General features: G+C 39.6%; 1 protein-coding gene across 1 annotated transcript in view; it reads right to left on the bottom strand.

Annotated features, from left to right (window-relative positions):
* The window catches only part of oprl1 (opiate receptor-like 1), a 118,636-nt gene that overhangs the window by 1,197 nt on the left and 92,236 nt on the right, over window positions 1-25,203 (bottom strand). The gene's annotated exons all lie outside the window — the stretch shown is intronic.

Raw genomic sequence — 25,203 nt, 5'->3', positions numbered from 1 at the left:
AGAGATGAGCCAGAAGGCAAAGCTCTCAATCTACTGGTCAGTTTTCATTGCTACTGTCATGAAGGCTGAGTCATGACCGAAAGAACGAGATCCAGGGCACAAGCGGCCGAAATGGGTTTCCTCAGGAGGGTGGCTGGCGTCTCCCTTAGAGATAGGGTGAGAAGCTCAGTCATCCGTGAGGAGCTCGGAGTAGAGCCGCTGCTCCTTTGCGTCGAAAGGAGCCAGTTGAGGTGGTTCGGGCATCTGGTAAGGATGCCCCCTGGGCGCCTCCCTTGGGAGGTGTTCCAGGCACGTCCAGCTGGGAGGAGGCCTCGGGAAAGACCCAGGACTAGGTTGAGGGATTATATCTCCAACCTGGCCTGGGAATGCCTCAGGATCCCCCAGTCGGAGCTGGTTAATGTAGCTCAGGAAAGGGAAGTTTGGGGTCCCCTGCTGGAGCTGCCCCCCCCCCGCGACCCGACACTGGATAAGCAGACGAAAATGGATGGGTGGATGGATACAAAATGAACTCTGCTCTCCGGCTTGAAAGCGCTGTGTTTTATGTTGACACCACATTGTGCAATTTCATTTTGAGAAATTATTTTGTATTGAATATTGAAGTGTATTATTGAGGGATTTCATTTTTGCATGTTTTGCGTTGTTGTGCATAAACAAAAATATCCCCCTCATCTGCTTTTTTTTCACAAATCGCACCCTGCATGTGTGGCAAGAAAAAACTGCAATAGCAGACTGAAGAAGGGTACAACGTAGCGACTAAGTAGGTCCTGGATGTTTGTATCCTAAATTGGGATAAAGACTGGAAGCAAAGACAAACTGCTAGTCTTGCTCTCTTAAAAGTGAAAAGAAATATCAATCTAATGATCAGTTACACATTGGAGCTTTTATTGAGCAGCAACCGTCAACAAAGACACTGGTGATTCCTTGATGGATTGGTGACAGCTTTCAAGATGCTGGAAGGTCTAGTTTTTCACTTCTGACAAAGCCATTCCTCCTGCTTTCAGTCTTTGTGCTAAACTAGGCTTAACACATCTGGAAGCACAACGAGGGAATTAATATAAGTCCACTAATGTGACTGTAGCTATTATCAAAGTTAAAGCTTTATTAACACAATATGCAATTAAACTGGGATAAAATAGTCTTTTACAGGGAATTACAGGGATATTACAGGGAACAATGTGGGTTACCGGTATATCTGAATAACAATTGTTCATTAAAAATGCAAATAACTAATGTAGATTAGTCAGTGATACTAATAATAGAAGACAGGCACACATAATTAAGGAAAGAAAAAACATATTTGCATCGACAGTAGGATATGATGATGGAGGTACAAAGGAGACAAAGTGGGACAGGAAAAATTAACTATGATGAGAGAGTAAGTTTTCCCAATCCTAATACAGTCTGCAGCTACATGAGGACCAAGACAGGGTGGGAGGAAGAACACTGGAAGATGAATGTGTCTGGACCTATATAGAGATAAGAAGAGGCAGGTCAAGGAAAAGAAAGAAGTTTTGGAAGAAACGGGTGTGCTGGTCAGATTTTGCATTTAAAAGATGAAAGTAAATGTTCTTTAATATATTTTAACAAAGTAGTGCACGGTAACAGCTAAAATTATTTTTTACAGGTGATTTTCCATTTTTGTATTTTTGGATAAAAATTTTATTTTCCGTTAAAGGTACAGAGGATAAACCTTTTGAATTACATTGAAGCCATTACCAAATGAGTTACTACAAAGCTAATTAAGACTATCAGCTCCACACAACTCTCTCTTTCTCAGTATGGCTGTGTTCAGAAGATTGTGTTGTCCGGTGACTTTCCCGCGCAGAAACTCAAGTGAAGATAATTACCTCTTCTGAAGAGTCCATAATTTTTTTTTAATCCTCCGTGTCCTCCTTGGCTACTAGCAACTGTGTGGAGGAGGGGTTGGGGCGCGTGCGCAATCACGGAAGGCTTTGTATCATGTGGACGCGCCGACAGTTGTGTTGTCATTACTTAGAATTCCTCATGGGGGCGACAGAAACTACGCACTATATCTTTAAAAGATACAGAGAAATGAGCAGGCATACAAAACTAAAATGTGTTTCCAGGAGTACACTGAGTTACAAACAGTTTCAGTGAATGGTGACAGGAGAATACGTTTGACATAATTTGTGCAAAAACACACCTGTGCTTTCAGCCTTAATTACAACAGAGAACAGAGTAAATTCACCTCGTTTGCCCGAATGAAATTCAGCTGTTGGGTTTGGACACCAGAGGAAAATCTTGTCTCTTATTATGCAGGAGGTAATAATTCACAAATTGAAGAGCAAAATCCAAAGTTGACGTCCAAACAGCAATGAGCGATGGCTCAAACAAACAGCGAATCTCTTTACCTCCAGCCAATAAACTGAGATTTGCTGCAGCACCAAGGGGTTCAGTGTTTACTGATTAGCTCATAATCTCTCTGGGAAACGATAAACCTTAAAAATACATGTATGCTCACGCTCACTTTCTTATCTACCCATGTACCTGTGCGCTTCTCTTGTTATACTTGTTGACTACTGTCTGTGTTCTCATTGCCTGTTTTAGTCGTTATTTGTAAATTGTATTCTTTTATCATTTAAAACTGTCTGTACTGTATGTCTAATACGTTAGGCCGGCACTACGTCATCCAAGGGAAGGTCTCATCACCACAGCCCTTTCTTGGTGGAAAACAATACAGCGTTCCCCGTAGACGACAACAGCGTAAACAACAGTAGAAGTTTAACATCGCTCCAAATTTTAACTTTAAAGAAACCGTTTTGAATGAAACTAAATCTCAGCCTATAGATTGAACAGTTGGTATTAATAACCGGTTGATTAGTTACAGACGACACTCAGCCTAACAATCAGATTTCCACATAAGCAGTATTCGGACACTGTTGTGGGTCATTGATCCACTGATACGGGGGAAGACTGAGGGGACATGACGGCAATCAACCTCGTGTCAATCAGGTTCAGGCAAGGTCAGAAAATAAACATGTATAAAACAAACATTTGTTTAACAAGAAATAAATCCTTACACATTAGTCAAAATTATGATCCAAACACAAGTCAAATTGCATTGACTTCTATGGGATCTTCTGTTTTCTATCTCCTAAAAGGGTTCCTTGACGTTAAGCGAAGAACCCTATGTGCCGGCCTAATGTATATATTTGTTATACTATCATAATGTTGTCATGACAGCAAGTCTTATCCATGATATCTTAATGACAAATACTATTGGTACCACTTTACTTGAGTTAAAAAAATGTATTAGTTACAATGTCATACACACGACAGCCAGTTTTGTGAAATATCCTGTCACACATCTATCTGACCAAGTGCTAGAATTGGTCTCTAACCTTGCACGTCTAATTATAATAATTATGTCAACATGTCATAAATACAAAAAGAGGTGGATTTTCTGTTTATGTCAAGTTGTCATAACAAAGACATCCTCTGGTAATGTCATCCTGGTTAATGTCAAGTTGTCATTACAAGACATCCCAAACAAATTTAATGTCAACTTGTCATGACCAAGACAACTTCTGTTAATGTCACTTTGATTAACGTCAAGTTGTCATAATCAAGACAACCCAAACAACGTCAACTTGTCATGACAAAAACTGAATGACACTTAATGACAGAAGTCAAACGTTTATGACTTGTTTATAAGGTTTATGACACATTGATGACAGTGTCATGTCATAGTTATGACAGTGTCATGTCACGATTAGTGTTACCCATTATTTTATGACTTTAAAAATCTTACATTGAATTTATTGTGGGAAAGATTTTTTCCATTTTATTTTAATGCAAATGTAAGGATTATACTCTGGTACAGCTTGAGAACTTTATGTAAAATGTGTGTTTTGAGAAAGAGCAAGATGATCCAAATTTTAACTTAAGTGGTGGAAAGTATGAACTTGCTTACGGCAGCAGTTTAATACTTTCTTGCTGTGTCAGCCTCGTGAAATGACAGCATGGCGCTCTGAGCCCTGGCAGAGCTCAAAGAAGGACGGGAAGAAGGAACATATCTCCCATACCTTTTTTTTTTTTTTTTTTTTTTTTTTTTTTTTTTTTTTGACAATCCATTTGTCAAAGAAACAACAAATGGTCCACACAAAGATTGATCACATTTTAGACGTGATCTGGCTCTGGGATTTCTGCCATTAGACACATTTCATGTTTTCATCATAACTCTGAAGTGCATGCGGAGATTAAAGGTTGGATTTTATGAAAGCCTGAGGCTGTTTGCAAGGCCAAGAAATCACTTTGGATTTAAAAATGTAGTAATAGCAATCAGGCTTTAAAGTGTTTGCAGAATGTTGGAGAACTCTCTGATTATAGTAATTATCCTGCACTAACAAGTGTGGCTTTAATGAATAAGTGGAATATTTAAATCCTGAAGAGCACAACCTCAAATAAATTATTGTCCCGGTTTTTGAACAAAAAGGGACTCCACTTGAACATAAAAGCTTTAGAAACGTATCCTACTCTAAAATCTTTCACATATAGAGCAGTTTCTTATTTGAAGTATAAAGCAATATATATTAATATTTTACCTTTTTTGTCTTATTTTTTCACCACCAAAGTCACAAGTAACATCTCATACTTATGATGTAGTGTTTCCGGCTATAAAAGAAACATAAATGGAGTGTCTTGTTTTTGAATTAAATCTTTAAACTGTTTGCACTGGGAAGATAAGGCAGTGCGTATGCACGCACCCATGCACCACACTCACTCACACACACACACACACACACACACACACACACACACACACACACACACACACACACACACACACACACAGCAGAATAGACTGCATAAATAGTGGAGATAAAGCCAGATCAAACAAATAGGAATAGGGACCGCTGAAAGAAAAAGTTGGTCTATTATTCCACTTGGTGGATGCTTTTATCTGTTGCATCTCACAGGGCCACGAGTGCGCATGAATTATAGTATGTGTGGGTCTCCGTAGTAAAAATGGAAGCCGTAGCCTCGGCTCCATTACTGCCACGCTCCAGCCATTGATCACAAACACAATAAACGTCCGTTTGAAAAGGACAGGGAAAGTAATAACCCTCTTGATGGGGCTGTGAAGTTTATGTGTTTTATAAACATGGTTGTAAATGGCTCTCTGGTACAAATGCCACACCAGACAAATATAATAATGGTATCCAGAGAAATAATCCTGGCAGGGTCAAAGGGCAAATGGAAAAGCATACATGGTTGCCATGTCCCAATTGAGGGGCTGCATCTGTTGAGGACTGTGTACATCACAGCATGTCAACATGCTGCTCAATTTGTCATCCATCCAAGAGTTTGTTTTCTGGTGTGTAATGCACATGGGTGCGCTAACGCAGAGATCTTCAACATGGGGTCCTCAGAGTTACTGCAAGGGGGCCCGCCAAGTTTCTTTTCTTCAAAAATTGAAATGTCTGATAATATACATTCATATGAATCCTGTTAATAGCAAAGATGAATTGGTGGAAAAATTATTTACACATTGAAGATAAACCTACCATTGGTAAAATTCAAGATTAAAAATTCTTTATTAATCCCACAATGGGGGAATTCACACTGTTGCAGCAGCAAGTGATAGGGGGAAAATTACAAGACACAGATAAACAAACAATAAATAGATATAAGTGATTTGCAGTATTGTACATGTCATATTTATGGTAGCCACTATGGTACCCATACAGTCAAGCTTAAGGATTCACAGTGCCTTCCAAATGTATGTTTAACATTTAAACATGAAAATAATAACCATTTACTTTCATCCATTCTGCCCAATAAACCCTCCTTTTGTCTTTGGGTCAAATTGTATCTTTTTTCAAAGTTTTTATATCAGTAATATGGGTTTCTTTCAACCTAAAACCAAAAATAACACAGATTGATGACTTTCATTGACTTTCTGGGGTTTTATCCAATTTTATAGCATTATCCGGGCTCAACTTTGACAGTCTGTGATTATCCATAAACATCCTCGATCTGATCATAAAGCTATAGTGCGTAGTTTCTGTCGCCCCCAAGTAATGATACAAAACTGTTGGCACGTCCACATGATATAAGCCTTCTGTAGAGGTTCCCTACTCTGTGATCTCTTTCAGCTAAGGGGTCCCTGGCCTAAAAAATATACTATACGTGACTGCCGATCATCTTCTCATTTTCATCTTGTCCTCTCATCCGTCTTTATCTCAAGGAAACTGCTTCCTTTCCGTCTATTTCCCTCCATTCTTCAGACAGTGCTGACATTTCTGAAAGCTAAAACCTTGCGGACAATTTTATTTAATATCCATAATTTCTCATTCTGCTTCAGAGACAGGCTAACAGCTCGTCAGGAAACCACATCTTCCCACCTAAATAAATACAGATCCAGCATCCAAACAGCTACATCATAATTATAAAATCACTTTATGAGGAACTTTTAAATCTCTGTGGACATTTAGGGCTCGGGTTTAGGTGAAGACATTTATTTCCACCCATCCAGGTTTACTTCTCAGGACAACAGGCTTTCTACTTGAATACTCTTCCGATGAAAGAAATTACCAAAATACCAAATTTAATCAAAATCCCTTCTTATACTTTACCCTGCAAACACATTATCACACATGAAAACACACACAAACATGCAATATCATAAAAATATGTTTATAGGTGCACACCGAATAAATGTGCTTTTAGTTTGACAAGAGACATTGAATACCTCAGCTCTCATCTCTCTGCGGCGCTGATAGGTGGAGATCTCAGAGACGGGATTTATTGCCATTCCATTAAAGGTTCTCTGAAGCGCTGGACACTGCATGCGATAAAGGTCAAGCAGCAATCACTCAATAGCTGTTAGCAGCAGTCACTCAATGGCAGTTTTGAAATATCTCACCTTTTTGAAATGTCAATGCATGACTTTTACTTCCCTCCGTTTCTACACTTTTTTTTTCTTAAAGCACGCAATGAGATAGTATTCACAATCAGTCCAGATTAACCTTCATAGATACAAGGCTGAATGTCAAGCAAATTGTGTTATAATGTGCTGTTGCTACAACAAATATTGCTCAACTCACAGGTTAGATACTCTGCACCATGTTTCAGTGTATTTATCATCAGGTCTTTTTTTTTATTCTATGAGGTTCTAAGATTTTCTATCCACTTTCACCGAAATAAAACACTCCAAATCTGGGACTGGAGAAAAACATGCTGTGGTTTATTGGCATTTCTTTAAATCAATCACAATAGTCTCGCGCCGGACAAGATGACAATGTCCCTGCAAAATAGCATCCGAAAGGAACTTGTTTTAGTCGTGCAACAGAAAACTCAGATTGGACAGATAGTCTAGCTAGCGGAGATTAAAATGCCAACACAAAGAAAGCGGAAGGTAACAGACATTCTGCCGAAAATTATGCATATCTGGTGGAATTTCCGGCAGCAACGAAACAATCCCGGAAATGAAACGTCATATAGACTACTGCTAACTGTACTCTGGAGCGCGATACACAGGTTCTGGTGCCCCATCCAAACTAGTAGTAGTCACAAGTGCGGCGAAAGAAAGGATGGGATCCCTCACTGGCTTCCCATGCAGGAGTTTGCTGGATTTCTCGACCAAGCCGGAAGTAACGCTTCCATGAACTAAACCCAGTTGTGTAGATGGCAATCCTCGATTTGCAAAAACTCTTGAGAGAGACTCGTTGCCCAACAATTTATCCTAAACTTAACCATTCAAGGTCAATACCTAAACTAATTTACCTAAACCATTTCGGGAGAATTTTGGAAAATCTTGTGTACACGACCACCAAAACCTTCCTTGAAACCTTGGAGCGGTAGGCCACAGATATCATTAACTCTTTTGAATGACATTCAGTGTCAATCAACAGGCCATGAGCCCCTGTTTATAGTGCATTGAATTTGGTTTGTTAGCAACATATATTAAACTACTGTTTGGTTGCTGTTTCAACCAAATGCTAGTATGCTACTCATTATGGTGGGACTGAGAAGTCGCAATCGGAGAACAATAATAACCGGAAAAACGGGTCTCAAAGGACATACTGTACATTTAAAATCTGACCGGCAATGTGAATTTAACGGCTAACTGTAGGTCTGCTCCATCTCCAGATCATATTGGAGGACTGTAGAACAAGATATATATCAAAAACCAAAACTTAGTTTCAACACAGGAAGAAGTCTCCCAGGGAATGCTTTTTTGTCTAATATTTTTTTTTCCACTTTGAATCTTGACCCTTATCTTTTACCATATCTAATGTTTCTTTTGTGTTTTTCTATTAGACATTCTATCTATTGTCTTTATCTCTGTCATCAGTTCCTTTCATAGCTTTCCTTCTATCTTTCTTCTCTCTCTCTCTCTCTTTCTTTCATATATAAACCAGGGATGTGTGTCCCATCCTGGTGTTCATTTCACAGTTGGTGATTCTCCACTTCTGCTTTCGTTCTTCTCATTTATCACTTCTTTCCTCACAATTGCATTTTGCCCACCTCTTATTTTGTCTGTATTTTCTTCTCACTTTGGCTGCACTCTCATCAATATTTATTTTCAATTCCTCGATTTTACTGTCTCTTACTTTCCTCAGGTCTGGTTCAGACCTGTTATTTTCTCTTTTAGTCAATTTTGCTTAACCTCTCCAACCATCAGCTTTTTACTGTTCTTTTACTTTCACATTCTCTTCCTATCTTTACCTTTCTTCTGTGTTAAATAACGTTTCCCCTCTTCACTTGGCCTTTCTCTGCTCTCGGCCTGTTTTATGTCCTGTTTTCCTCTCTCTTAGTGCTAATTTCCTTTGCCCATTCCCTCTTTCATTTTCAATCAGAGCTTAATGGCATTCTCTCTTTTTTTCCCTTCTTCCTTTCATCTTTTCTCACATTCTCACTCATCATTTCTTCCTTTTCTTTCCTCTCCTCTTCCATTTTATACCTGAGGAGAATGTAGCTCAACTGTGACCGCCCACTTTTTTAACGGCTCTGGTTGCTTTAAAGTGTTTTTCCCCGTTCAATTGTTCCATTGACGTTTCAAAAAAATGCTTTTATAAAGAGCATTGAGTCTGGGACCAAGCCAACCAGCTACAAGAGGACCATAAAACATTTGATTTGGCGCAAAGGAACATTTTGAAAATGGAAAAAAAGGTACAAGACTGTGTACAGAAGCAATCACAGACTTCAATGGTAGCTCGCTCTAACCATTTGCGGTTTCACAGGTAGGGTATTCCATTCAATTTTATTTATAGTATCAAATCATAACAGAGTAATCTCGAGACACATTACAGATAGAGTAGGTCTAGACCACACTCTATAAATTCCAAAACTCCAACAATTACAGTAATTCCCTCAAGAGCAAGCATTATCAGTGGCTGTTGCAACAGTGGCGAGGAAAAACTCCCTTTTAGGAAGAAACCTCGGCAGACCCAGGCTCTTAATAGGCAGTGTCTGACGGGCCGGTTGGGGGTGTGATGAACAGTGGCAAATAATAGTAACAATAAAGATAATGGAACAGTGACTTTGAAGGTAGTCGTGGAAGTTCATGTCATAGCAGGGCACATCATGTCATACTGAGTAGTGCAGTCTCCAGTACCGGATCCTGACTACTCTGTGCGTATGAACATCACAGCAGGGCATTGCGGATGTAACGTAGCACTGCAGAGCATGGTTGGATGCAGCAGACGCAGCAGGACGTAAAGGGGAAACACTTCCATGGTAACAGCGAGCTCTTCCAATCAGATGACGCTGTTATGCTTAGGATTGTGGGTAGTGTAGTGTTTCACCATAACATCGCAAATATAATATGTATTTCTTAAAACCAGCATGATCTCAACAAACTTCTAGCTTCTACAGGAGCAGAAACTTCTGTTTCACAACCTCGGAGCTCGTAGTCAGTCTACCTCGGATGGTCTAGACCAGAGATCTTCAACAGGGGATTGGGGACCCCTAGTGGGGTCCTCAGAGTCACTGCAGGGGGGGGGGGGAGGCTCCAAATGATTGTTAATTTTTGAAAGCTTACTTCAAAAATGTAAATGTCTTAACATGAATCCATCCAGCTTAGTATTCTATACAAAAAAAGGTATGTATAAAGGCTTTAGGCCACCCTACATGTTACTGTAGGCCCAATTTCATATGCAACTTCATTTTCTACAATACTGTATATGTAGTAGGGGGTGCCTTCTCCATCTCTTTTACAGTTAAAGGGTCCTTGGCTTGAATAATATTCCCTTTTACATGTAGGCGTGCAAAATGCTTTTTTTTTAAAGTTTACCAGCGGTGGCAGACTTGTTGGACCGTGCGAGCACAGCCTCCCTTTCTCCTTCTTCTGCAGCCATGCAAACTGTTGGCTGGTTGGTTTGTGTACAGCAACCATAGCAACGCACAGAGATGACAGTAAGCCGTTAACAGGCAAGAGGACGTAAACTGCATTAAAAACCCAGATTGAGACACATATCCTGAATGCGCTGTATACATGTCCCTAGAATGCCTCTAAAACCCGAATAATACCAGAATGTCACACGTCTTAATCGGAAAATGCTATATTCGGAAAAAGGCCTTATTCGGAATATCCAACCGGAATATGCTGTTTACATGACCTGTATCAAATTCGGAATATTGTCATATTCAGAATATGGAATATTGGTGTGCATGTAAACGTAGTCACTGTTGTTTTTGTCTCATTGTAGATTGGCCTCTGCCTGTCCGTGGCCAATTTGCTTTTGTTTCGGCTGTGGAGCATTGCTGCACATGTTCTGTTTTGCATTATTAATAAATTGTACTGACAAGTTTGTAACAAGCACCTCCCATCCTTCCTTCAGTTATCAATGGTTACTCTCTGGTTTACAGGGTTGTAACATACATAAGATAATACAATCTCACTGCTAGAATCTTTAATTCCGTTCTTTAATTTCATGGGTTACTGATAAAGCAATGATGCATAAAATTTAATTGTAATGCATAATTACCTTTTGTAATGATGCACTTATAAACATTTTAAAGTACAAGTCAGCAATGGAATAACTATTCAAACTTAAGTGAGAGCAAAACCGTATAGTCAGCACTGAACTGCAGGAAGCCATCTTAGTTACTTATTGGGTAACAATGACATAATGACAAATACCAGTGTTCTACAACCTAAGCCTTTACAAACGTTTCCCAAAAGAAATGACTGTTCACAAGTACTAAACATAAACAGCTCCTCTATTGTGCTTCTTGAGATCTTGCTATCTGAAACAAAAATGTCAACTCTCAATGATGAGACAAGACAGAATGCAACACTGTCAGATCCTAAACACAACAGAGGCTTCACAGTTGCGTCGAATCAATTGGGCTAGACCAAAGATTGCATGGAGGTCCTGTTGTACTGTTGTCCAAAACATTGTTTGGTAGCTAAGGGTGTTTTCACACCTATTGTTCCTTTGCTTTGGTCCGAGTCAGTCGATGAGTTTGTAAACTTGGAGCGGTTTCCCCTGTTTGGTTTGGTTTCACACCTGGAACAATCTAAGTGTACCAAACCACGCAAGTACATTCACTCCGCTTATTGGTTAGATGTGTCTAGGGCGGGAGCAAGAAAGTAAATACAGGAAGACGGTCTTGGGTTCTGGACTAATACATCTTTCTTGCATCTCCATGCTCAAACCAACTCATTTCATTTGAATAATCAGATATTGTTACTCCGTCTGCTCTGGTCACCGAGACTTCGCTCTGTCTGCCTCCAACTTTAGCGGCGGCTGGTTTGACCTCAGAAAATGTGAGTGTCGGCCAGCTTGACCGCAGTCTATTTCTGTGAGAGAAACATTGCAAGCTGCTACAGTTTCACATCACAGATTGCAAAGCACACCTGACTACAGGAGCCATTTACCTCAGACTTGGAAAGTACACAGTTGGTGCAAGTGGGATCCCAAACAAACCACTCCAGAGTTTGATTGAAAGTGTACAGAGACTTGTTTGGTCCGCTTTTGGTGCACATCTGAGTGTGATTGCTACGGCAAACCAACTCTAGTGTCATTCAACCAAACTAAATGAGGCAAGTGTGAAAGCCACCTAACTAGCCTGTGGGCTAATTTAAGTTTTTTACAATTTCCTAATACTGCCTCAAAATGTTGTTACATGATCTCAAACTCCAGCCCCTTTCACACAACCTGTTCAAGGCGGGATTGTTGCACCATTTTTCCGCCTCACCGTTGTGTGTAAAAGGTATGAACACAGAGTAAAGAGACAGAATTGTTCTGCCATTAAGCCGGCAGCGGAGGTAGCAAGTCGAGTCATCGTCTGTGTAGAGTCAGCATGGCAGGACTACACGCTCTTACACACTAGACGTTGACGCTGTTGTTACGTGTCACACCTCTTTTGCTTCCAGAATTGCCAGCATGTTGTTTGGGTTAGTGTAAAAATCAAAGCTGGTGTAATGGCGGATGTTATTTATGACTGTATTGCGGAATCTCTACATAAAAGGGGCTCATGAAACCAAGATTACAAAGAGATGGGCAACCAACCAGTGTACCGGACGCTACGGTGTACTACTCCAGAGGTCACATCTCCAGAGATTGTATTGTATTGTATTGTTGCTTCATATTTCAGTTTGACTGCTGTAGGATTGACAAGCAATGACAAACCTGATCAACAATTTATGAAAGCAGAGCCTGAGCAATAATGAATGAGTCTATTTCAACAAAAGAAACTGATTGTGACTATGATCGGGCCTTTGCAACATATTGAGGGTTGAGATCATTATGTGCTGGTCCTCTCTTTGTGTTGAAGCCAGTCTCTTGTGGATTTAAAGGTGCAGTAGGTAAGACTTTTATAACTTTCTGTCATATTTGCTGAAACTGACCCTATGTTCGAGTAGAACTACATGAAGCAGGTAATTAATCTAGGCACCACCTACAGCCTGTAGTGCAATTTGCAAAAATCCACCGCTCCCTGTTCAGATGAACCAATCAGAGCCAGATTAACTTCATGTCAATCACTGCTCATGCACACACATTCATGTGCAGGAGGGGATTAGGAGACCGTTTTGGGCTTTAGTGGAAAGGGGGGAGGGACTGAGAAGTTGTCGATGTTCAAATTTTTTGGCTAAGTCCTGGATCTTCGCAATCCTACCTACGGCACCTTTAAGAAATATATTCAGCCTTAGGGCTAAATGAGTAAAATATCCTGCAAAGAAACAAAACAAAAGTTCCGATCACCGGTCACACTCCATCCTCCTCTGAGGGAGCTTGTGGTTTATAGGGTCGTAACATATAATAATAAATAAATATATATATATATATATATATATATATATATATATATATATATATATGGTTTGGGAGGGTTCAAAAGGATGAAAGTAATCAATGTTTGCTTTAATTCAGGTTTCAGTCTAATACTCCTAATTACTTCACCTTCACCAGCTGCAACTTCCAGCTGACAAATTGAACTGTAGCAACTGTGGACTTACATAACGTGTGTGTGTGTGTGTGTGTGTGTGTGTGTGTGTGTGTGTGTGTGTGTGTGTGTGTGTGTGTATGTGTAAAAAGTGACAGTATATGACAAAGTTTCATCCGGTGCATGACATTTGTATGTTTGCAGCTCATTTCACATTGTAGCTTCAGGCAAATGACTGTCAGAAGGCTGTTCGTGTGTGTGTATGCGTGTGTGTGTGTGTGTACTGACATTTTCACAGGTTGACATGTGTGGGCACTATTCTCAGTTGCTCTTTTGACACAGTTTTCTTCCATCACATTTGATCGCTGGACTTTTTATTCAGACAATTCACTCTTCAATGTCTCATCCCTAAACATTAGTGCACACTCTACACACTAAACCATTCAGCCTCTCTTTTTTTCTTATGTTTAACAGCTATTTAGTGTATTTCTTATTTATTTCATATTCATGTTTACTATGTTTGTTTATATATGCACCAACCACCAAGGCAAATTCCTTGTAAGTGTTACTTACTTGGCTTTACATCCTTTTCTGATTGTGATAATCCAAATACAGAACTATGAGAATATTCTTCGAAAAATTCAAGCAGCAACACAGAGTCTGCTGGGAGATTCTGCAAAGTGCAAAAGCAGCGTGGTGTCATTTGCATGTGATTTATGATGATTAATAACACTGCGCTGTGGTGCTGAGGCTGCAGATCTATCAACACATGTCCTGCTGTCTTCAGAAGGCTGCAGGGATTTCAGGAACTGAGGAAGCGTTTAGGTAGTATAGTAATAGTGTTGGAATGTGATCAGTCTATATCGATTATGATTCATTTAGGGGATTGCTCCAGTGCTGCCGGAGGTTCTGCTGGAAGTCCCTAATTTTGGGCCGGATGTCCGCCACCTTCTGCTTTCTTTGGCATTCTAAACTCCAGTTGATTTATGAGGACCAAGGTCTTTGGGTTCAATATTGGGGGGATTGAGATCTCCAACTATCTAGGGAGGTCCCGTCTCCATCCCCCCTGTAAATGCAGGGTAAATCCAGACAGCTAACCAGACTATCTGTCTGAGTTTTCTGTTGAACGACTAAAACAACCTTTGAACGTTCACGTTCCACCAAAATAAGTTCCTTCCTGAGGCTATTTTACAGAGGTGCCATTGCTCCGTCCAACATTTAGCGCCGCCCAAGATGATTCTGATTGGTTTAAAGAAATGGCAATAAACGAGAGCACATTTTTCTCCCATGCTTTGTGGACTAGCCAGACCCTCCTACGCAGCGCTGTGGAGGAAGGTCTGGCAATGCAAGACTATTAGTGGTGTGGTAGCCAAACAGCTTGCGAATGAACCTGTGATTTGGAAGCATGAATGGAGTGAATCAGCTGATGCTAATCAGCTGACGCAAGCTGCATTCTCCAACACTATGCTCCAGTCATTAATACTGATGTGAGCTAATCCAGGCACACTTAAATGACACAACGCAATTATAAATATCTATGAACAACCTTATTAGAGTTTATTATATAAAGTGCACCCAGTTAAATACATACTTGTATGTAGTGCATTATGCCATTTGTTTTAAATAAAGTGGGAGTTCTGCGGACATCAAGCCAGTAATGGACTGCTCTGAGATCTAACTTTGGCCTGGATACAATGCACCTACCCTGATACTGCAATCTGCAAAACATTCCACTGCTACATGCTACTTTAAGTTAAAAGAACGTTTAATTAAATGGAACATTAGTCAAAAGATAGACTAAGTCAGAACTTGGCATATGGTGAAATGCAAGGATAAAATCAAAAAAATAAGTTATGTTTTCTGTTGTGTTTCATGCTGTACATGTATTACTGTCATATAATTAGCTTTTTGTTGTTTAGCTGTTATAGTTCAACAGAGGTTAAGAGAGAAATTTTGTTGTGGGCTGGCACAGGGGGTGGTTAGAAGTTGTAGTTTTATTTGATATAAAAATCAATTAAAACATTGTAAAATGCTGGGGATTGGCAATAATTTCCCGGATCAATCCGATTACATATCTGATTCAATTGGATATCAATTAGGTTTGGAAAATTTAGTTATGCTACCAACTTTGCTTGGATATGAAAGAGATTTTCAGAAAACTTCTGCTGTAAATTGTACAAGCAAGGAGCAACCCTCAAATAAGTTTTTATAATGCACCAACTTAATATTTAAGAATAGACCCCCCCCAAAAGGGGGTGAATTCACCACATAAATGGTGAAAATCTATATCAAAAGATCCATTTCAGGATTTCATTAATCGATATCAGATCACTCAAATAATTATCGATTTTAATTGGGGAATCAATTATTTGAACCCAGCCCTAATTATTAAGTAATATTGTCTTTGAATGTACTGTATCTGCATGTTGTGGTGGTGCAGAGTATATTTTAATCAACATTCTACATTCTTCCCACATGCTTTCACATAAAAGCAAAGAGAGAGCCCATTATTGATGAATATAAGATGAAATCCAGACACTACATTCTAAATGAGCATGTTACCCAGGCAGCAGTGTGCTGTAATAAAAAGGCCAGTGGCAGTCGCGACACAGGGACACAGTATCATTGCCACCACAGAATGATAATATTGTGCTGGGAAACAAAATAAAATAAATAAATAAAAGCCAAATATAGAAACAGGAGTGGTTTATTACATAGCATGACTGGAAGTACTGTATGTGCTCTATAGAGACCCTTTACTGTAAGTTAACACTGAAAATGGTAGACCTTGGTTTTTTGCAGTGGTGGAAGAAGTACTCGGATCCTTTACTTAAGTAAAAATACTATTACCACACTGTAAAAATACTCTGTTACAAGTAAAAGTCCTGCATTGAAAATGTTACGTAAGTAAAAGTATGTAGTATCATCAGGAAAATGTATTTAAAGTATTAGGAGTAAAAGTACTCTATGCATAAAAATCCTCCCATTTTAGAAACTGGAAAGAATCCAACCAGTTGTGTGTTTAATGGTCTAATCTTTTCAACTGGACTTGTAATGTGTAAAGTAACTAAAGCTGTCAGATGAATGTAGTGGAGAAAAAGTACAATATTTCTCTCTGAAATGTAGCGGAGTAGAAGTAGAAAGTGGCATGAAAAGAAAAGACTCAAGTAAAGTACAAGTATGTATCATCAGTATCATCATCAGTTAATGATGTGTGACACATCACCTCATTATTACTGAATGTATCACTGCTTTTACAATAACTAGCTCATTAAATATATACCACACCATCATAGATGATGAGGCATGGCAGTAATAATTATGCATGGTTAAAATAATGACTTATTATTTGCATATCTATTTGATTTAATAAAACCTTCAATAACGTTAACATAGGCCTAGTAAGTAATATCAAGCTTCACTGTGGGTGTTCCTCTTCCAAAAATATTAACCAATTTACAGGAAATGTGATATATTCTGAACACATTTCATATATGCACTGTTTCATCAGGGTCTATATATTAAAAATAATATGGTTTGAAGAAGATCCCTTTCAGCCTCCTTTATCCCTTTGGACTGAAATGTAGCTTTGAATGTTAGATGAGGGTGTGTTCAAAGCAACAAGTCCCCCAAACTAAATGGCAAAATAAATGGTCATCAACCAATGAAGCTCAGCATAAATTCTTAAAGGAAGACTTCATATACCTTTTCCATCACTCATAATGATCAGGTGTTTCATGGTACGTCACTTGCCAGTAGTAATCAGATCCAGCTGTGTCGTGGTTAGTTAAACCAATCAGAGTCAGCCATTTGTCACGAGCCTATCACAGCATGACATCCTGCTTTAAATCTGCTCTCTCTTCCGTGGTTGGCAGTTGTCGTTTCAGGAAACAGAATGCGTCCTGCCTCCTCCCCTTCTACCCTGTCAATGCAGGGTAAATCCAGACAGCTAACCAGACTATCTGTCCAATCTGAGTTTTCTGTTGAACGACTAAAACAAACTTTGAACGTTCACGTTCCACCAAAATAAGTTCCTTCCTGAGGCTATTTTACAAAGGTGCCATTGCTCCGGTCCGACATTTAGCGTCGCCCAAGATGATTCTGATTGGTTTAAAGAAATGGCAATAAACCAGAGCACATTTTTCTCCCATGCTGTGTGGACTAGCCAGACCCTCCTCCGCATTGCTGTGGAGGAAGGTCTGGCAATGCAAGACTATTAGTGGTGTGGTAGCCAAACAGCTGTGATTGGGAAGCATGAATGGAGTGAATCAGCTGATGCTAATCAGCTGACGCAAGCTGCATTCTCCAACGCTATGCTCCAGTCATTAATACTGATGTGAGCTAATACAGGCATCCATTTCAGGATTTCATTAATCGATATCAGATCACTCTAATAATTATCGATTTTAATTGGGGAATCAATTATTTGAACCCAGCCCTAATTATTAAGTAATATTGTCTTTGAATGTACTGTATCTGCATGTTGTGGTGGTGCAGAGTATATTTTAATCAACATTCTACATTCTTCCCACATGCATGTCTGGACTCCATCGGGGATATGTTTGGGTTTCCTTAACTCTTTATGACATTTGGTTTTGATGGAGTCCAATCTCCAGAGACTTGTTACATTTATATGTTTGTCTGTACAATAAATATGTTCATAATTGCAAAGAAGTCTCTCCTGATTGAAATGTCTGCAAACATTTGCAGTGCAAATACCGACATCACGTTACATCTGTCTTTGCTGCTGATTGGCGAGTCAAAATGGACAGACACTAAAGGTCCATGTAAAAAACACATAGGGTCATTTTAAAAAGATTACAACTGTATTGGATTGCGGTAGCACCTGGATCTTTATATATATATATATTTTTTGCAGCTACTGCCATGGTCCTGCTCAATGCCCTGCTACGCCCTACTACTATTATTTCTAGTGATAGTTGTATTATCTTTATTGCTATTAGAATTGCCACTGTGCGTCATACCAACTGCTACAATTATTATGAAATCATATTTCTGTATCAGTGTTTCTGTGTCCCAACGGGCAGCGGCAGATGGCCGCCCACCAAGAACTTGGGTCTGTCTGAGGTTTCTGCTTGTTTAAAGGAAGCTTTACCTCTTGGGGGGCAATTGTTGGTGATTTGTAAATTATAGCATGTGGTCTAGACGTACTCTCTCTGTAGAGTGTCCTGAGATAACTCCTGTTGTGATTTGGCACTATGAATAAAATAGAATTTCATTTATTCTACAGTCCTTTTGAATGTTAAGAAGTATGTTCAAAATGTTTGTTTTGTATTTATGTGTTGTTGAGGACCCCCTTGAAAACGAGATGGTTCATCTCAAAGGGTTATTCCCAGTAAAGAATTTTCAAAAGTCACTCAAATCAGAAAAAAAAGAGCGGTTAAAACTTTGAATGTAAACCATACCTTGTGTGCGTTGGAGCAGAAGCATTACCAAAGCTTTATGTAGCTACTCAAACAGTGTAGCTTGTGTGTGCCTGAACTGAACTGCAACACTAACAGACTTCTCTGTGCTGCCAGGGAACACTTTAACACATCCTTAAGTCTTTTGGAGAGATTACTCCGAGCATCTATTAGTGACAGCAGGGTGGCATGCTGATTATAGCCTCCTTCCTGCCACTGTGTCCTGCGGAAAGGCTTTTGACCCCAATTACTGAGAGCGGCGTGCCATGACTTTCCTTGCAGCTGTCGGGTTATGAAGCCACTCTGTTTGTTTACAGGAGGGGAGAAAAGGACAGGAATAGAAAGTGGAGTAGGGTGAAACTTTATTTTCCCTGAATGTCAATTTGTTGTACAGCTAGCAGTCATGTAAGAACGCACATGATAAACAAACTCATTGTACGTACATAGGAAGCAGAGGACACGTGAGATGGGAAGGGAAGAAAGGAAGGAGATTGAGAAGGAAATATTGAACTGGAGTGAGGGTGAAAGATTTGAAGAACAGAGCGAAAATGCAAGCAGATGGGTGTGGCAAAGAGAAGAGGATAACTGGCAGAATGAGAATGAAACGAGGGAGAGGAGAACGAGAAAAAAATTGAAAGTTGAGCACAACAGAGAGACCGATATGAGAATGACAAGAAAGATTTGAGAATATGAATGAAATGAAACAGATGACAATAAAATATGAATACAAATGAAGCAGACAGAGTGACACAAATAAGATCAACGAGATGAAAATGAAATGAGAATGACATGAATGAGATAAAGGGAGAGAGGAAGGAACGTTTAAAGGGGAAAAAGGAAGAGGTGAGCAAACAGGAGATGAATAGAGAAGGCAGGAGAGCTGAGCTGTAGAGTAGACTAATAAAAATGAATACAGGATTAGGCTGTAGCTGCAGGCTGAGACCGGATCAATATCTAACAACTAGACCTCCCATTCGCCTGCTAGCTACAACATATTACTCCATTTAACTGCAAAATAGCACTGATTATAGCTGTGCTATGTGTGGCCATGTGGAAAATCACTCAGTGATTTGCTCTATGTTTACCATTAACATAAATATTACAAGAATAATTGTTCCCCACTATGCGCCCTCACTAGTGCATCTTCCAATTCTTCAATATTTACTTCTTATGTGCAGTAATTCTCAAAGCAACTTCACACAGCAACAGAGCGTATAAATAAGTATTTGGAGAAAGTCATTAGATAAAATAGCACTTAACCCTTGTGTTGTCTGCCCATCGACCATGCAACTTGTTATTCTCCTGGGAAAATGTACCCGTTTTTAGACCCTTTTTAAAATGTATCTTTTAGCTTTTTTCTGCGTTTTTTTTTTTTTTTTTCACCACAACCAGATACACCACTAACATGAACTTATTGCCTCTAGTTTTACACTTTTTTGGGGAATTTATGGTCAATAAACCTCATTTATATGAAATTAAAGCCTACCTCATTTTTTTTTTTGTTGAAAAAAAGATGAAATTATGAGTTATTTCAACTGATAGTTACGCTTCAGTGGAAAATCACAGACTGTCAAAGTTTAGTCAGGATTTTCAAATGCTATCAAATTTAATAAAACATTCAAATTTCAATGAAAGTAGAGATCTGATCCTTAATTTTACTTAAGAAGAGCGTGGTATGGAACCATTTATGTTATTTTTCTAAATGGGTCCAATTTGACCCAAGGACAACAGGAGGGTTAAGATGGATTTGAAAGGCTATAGGTAACTCGGGGGGGGGGGAGATAGCAACAGGATCTGCCAGAGGTTCTCAGGTCTCGATCAGGCTAAGAGGGGAAATCAATTCACAGACTAGCAAGAGCCTGAACATGCATGCCTTTAAAAACCAGTAGCAAGATTAATTCTAAAACTGACAGGCAGGCAATGAAGGGCAGAAAGGATTGGAATAACAAGACGTCCTCTCTTGGAATGTGTTGGCAGTCTGGCAGCAGTGTTCTGCAGTAGTTGCAGTTAAAGTATTTTGATTGCTGGGGCAAGAGGAAAGAAAGCTAGTTGCCGTAATTAAGGCTGAAGGAAATAAAAGCGTTGATGACCTCCATTGGGTCTGTGGGCGGAAGAAAAGGGCTGATCTGGGTGATGTTACTAAGCTGAATTGCAACGAGACTCAAATTTGTTTCTAACTTCACATTATTCTACACGCTAGCAAGACTTAAATGGTGGGAGTATTAGACAAACCTCTGTCCACTTGAGCAAGGAACCCAAAATATGACCCTGGGGAATCCCAAGAGCAATGGAGGATGAGGATTATACTGCAACAAAGAAACTATTTGACCAATGTGAACTAAATAAATCTACCACCTCATAACTGATAGTGACAATACAAGATATTGTGGTCCAGTAAAGGCTGCTTAATTAAACGCATTATCAGGAACGTGCGCCTATGATATTGTTAGAAAAAAGTATGCGCACCAAAACGTAAGATATAGTACGCCGGCTACAGTGGCTGGCTATCAGCGCCATTACACCCAGCGTCAGTTGCTAGTTTTTTGAAGCTGCAACAGACCTTTGTGACTCTGGCTACAGACCTCTGTCACAGCTCGGCCGTATCACAGGTAGTTAGTAGATGTGTTGAGCAGAGCTCTGCGACACCGGCTACGGTGCTCCGCATGGTGCTCCGCATGGTGCTCCGCATGGTGCTCCGTTGTATCAGCGGAAGTTGGTGGTTCAGTTACCCGAGAATATGTGACTTTGAGCCGGGTTCGAACGCACCACGAGCTGCCAGTCTTATCGCCGGACATTACAGTTAAGTTTAGGCCACAAAAAGTAAGCATAATGCGGCGACGAAAGTTAAGTTTAGGCACCAAAACAACTAGTTGAGTTTAGGAAAAATATGTTGAATTGGATTAAAACACTACCAATGAACTGCTACTTTCTGACATGAAAGTCCTGTGTTTTAACGGCCACCCATACACCCCGGCCTTCTCCCCACGCGGCCAGCCGTGTACTTACACAGCAGCAGTCAATGTGGTGGACACAGCGGGAAAAAAACGTTGAATACTTACGAATTATAGTGCGAACATATGGTTCATGAGAACAGGCTGCTTAATTAGACTGTATGGACGTTGCAGCAACATTCTCCATGGCCTTATATTGGACATATGGACATATACTGGGAACACCAGGTCAAGTTTTGTTTATATTGAGTCAAAGGCTGGTCCACATTTACTCTTTCACCTTCTTCTTCTTCCTCTACACGTTTTCATTTTGACTGCATTAGGATTAAAACATGACTCAAAACATGCAATTCTCTTACTTTTTGTAAATTGTGTAACGTGCACCGGTAATGGCTGTTGCATTTGCCTAATGATTTGGTGGGGGTAGAATGAAATAAAATCATAGTCACAATACACGTACATATAAGAGAACTAAAAATGTTCAGTTACGCTTTACTTGAAGTTTTCTACATAAGAGTGACATGACACTGTCATGAACGTGTCATAAAACATTATAAACAAGTCATAAACGTTTATGACAATGCTTTTTTAGTAAGTGTCATTCGGTTTTGTCATGACAAGTTATGGTTATGGTTATGGTTAGGATTAGGGTTCATGTATCATGACTGTGTCATGACAATGTCATGTGAGTGTCATGTGTTCATGACAATGTCATGTCACTGTTATGTAGAAAACTCCAAGTAAAGTGTTACCAAATATTCCAATCAACGTTGCTATGTGTTAATGTGTCATTAAAAAATCTCTCTCTCTCTCTCTCTCTCTCTCTCTCTCTCTCTCTCTCTCTCTCTCTCTCTCTCTATCTCTCTGTGCCTCTAAATCTAACCAAATCCATTTTAGAGTCTTCAGCGTCGAAGTAAATGTAAAACACTGCTGGGAAATAGCAGACAAGAGAGTGCAGCCAGGTCAGCAGCGAGTGTGACTGCAGGCTGACAGGGGACTGGATGTCTTCCCAGCATGCCAGCTGGCAATCCTGGTCTGGTTAAGGTGAACCGACTCGTAGCAGCTTCACGCAGGTCTGCACGCCGACACGGGAGAGAGCAGGAGAGGGCAGAGCGACATGTGAAAACGTTAACCCCGGACACGGTTTACGGCTTTAAAATGTTTACAGATCAATACATTTTTTGTAGACAGTCTTTTACTTCCCCGGTGTTTGCTAGCGCACTGCTTTTTGATTCAGTGTCCCCCCTGAAATATGATTTTTTTTTTTTTAAAGTGGCAGACCGAGCCTATAGAAAATGTGTATTGTTTTTGGATATACAATTTGTTTAAAATTAAAACAAGTGAAACTAATAATGAACGTGATGTTTTATTTAGCAGAATTAGATTATGTTGCTCTATCCAATACGTCCTATATTTCTAAGCATATTTTCTATGCTGTATTCTGATAAAATGTCCCCAAAGTTACCAGCCTGCAGCATCCTTGTATCAACTGTGCATTAATATTAGGGGCTGACCAATGAGGCCAAAATCTTCTATCCTTATCATTTCATATATATAGCATGTTTACAGGTATTTCAATAAATAAATAGCCTATATGAAATAACCACATGGTATATTGTATACTCCTGTGTGAAATGTTTTCATTTCATTAAGAACTTTGGTGCAAAATGAACATAACATTAAAATAATCACGGCGTAAAGCGTCGTCCAAATGGCTTAAATATTGCCATAAAGCAGTTGGGCAGCTGGTTTCGCAATGAAACGATATAGAAATCTATATGATAGAAAATCTAATATGGTTTGACAATATGTATATCCTCATATCGCCCAGCCTGACATGATATACATCAAAAGACAGGCTTTGAGAAGGTGGTATGGGATAAAAAAGGGAGAGGATGAAGAGCAGAACAACACTGAGAGAAAGTAAAAACTAGACGGACAGATGGAGAGACAAACAGACTTCCAGGATTTCCAAGGGGAGTTTGGTGTTTAAATGAGTTTCCTGATTTGATATTTGGGGGTGTTCTAACATACTCTGAGTGAAATATCTCCAAAAGACAACATTTGTATAAGATTTCTACACATCCTATTAAGTACACTCTATTTTATCAGGAGGCTGTGATGATATTGGGAATCCTATGTCCTATGTCCTATACAACTACACTGACTTCACAAATACTTTAACAGTTAAGAGGCGATTTTATCTGACTTTGACAAAGGTAAATAGCTCAATAATAATTGTTTCAAATAAGGGACTGTTTGTTATTTATTTTAGGGGATACCAGAGGAGTTTTGGGACCTTTAGTCAAAATAGACATGACCCTCCCCTCACCAGTAACAATTTTTCTATAACCCTCCAAAACCATCCGCCCCACATGAACTCATGGGTCAGACCCATCTGGTAGTGAAGGAGGGCCGAGAGTAAGAGCTACATGGAAAAAATATGCACCAAACAAGCCACTTTGAAATTTTGCTGGTCCCGATATGTGGTATACTGCACGTATATGCCAGACTGAACTAAGGTTAATCCTGGGAATCAGTCTTTTGACCTCTGAAGGATCGAAAAATCACACATATTGGGATCTCGCTCTGACAATAAAACAAAAATACATTTGTATTAATAAAATATTAGGCATTATGATTGCTTAAGGATTACAACAGTCATATTAATCAGGGCATTAAACACCCACTCCTTTTTAACTTATAAACATGTCATAAACAGTAAGGTCGCTCTGTCATAACACGAATGAGTAAGGAAGCTAAACAGGCAGTGTGCTTACACTGCACAGGGCGGGTTTTGAACTGATTTTGGTCATTTTCTGCTTTGGGGTTTGTATAACGTAATATATTGCCCCTTTGAGGGCATCACACGCAAGTCTTTGTGCACCTGTTTCCGCAGTAACTGAGCAGAACTCTTCGAATGGCTTGGCCTTTTTAGGAGAAGAGCTGCCATCTGTGAGCTGTAAACTCCAACAGCGAGCGTGTCAGGGTATCAGATCACACGCACACAAATGCTTGTCATCACTCTCACACAACCCTATAAGGCCAACGCACTGCTTTGAAACACACACACACACACACACACACACACACACACACACACACACACACACACACACACACACACACACTCACTCAAACTGTGTATGTGTAGAGAAGAAGGACCCAGCTGGATCCACTCAGCAGACACTGATAAGCAGATATACTGTATAAAGAGGAATGAAATTAGTCTATTTTACACTGAGAATAAAGCCGCAGTTATCTGTCAGGTGTTATGAGAAATCAAAGACACTGAGATGAACAGAAGGAGAGAGACCGTAATTCAGAGTCAAACTTTCCAACACATCTTTTCATGAATGTCAGCATTTGTTAAGAATCCAGCAGGCAGTTGCAGCAGTTTTGTTCAGGACGTAACTGTAGCCCTTTTCATATATACAATATGTTTAATTGCTGGCTTTATATGTTTAAGT

This window comes from Perca flavescens, chromosome 7 (genome assembly GCF_004354835.1).
Source record: "Perca flavescens isolate YP-PL-M2 chromosome 7, PFLA_1.0, whole genome shotgun sequence".
NCBI classification, from domain to species: domain Eukaryota; kingdom Metazoa; phylum Chordata; class Actinopteri; order Perciformes; family Percidae; genus Perca; species Perca flavescens.
Note: the sequence above shows the minus strand (reverse complement) of the source record. Positions and strands in the feature narration are given on the sequence as shown.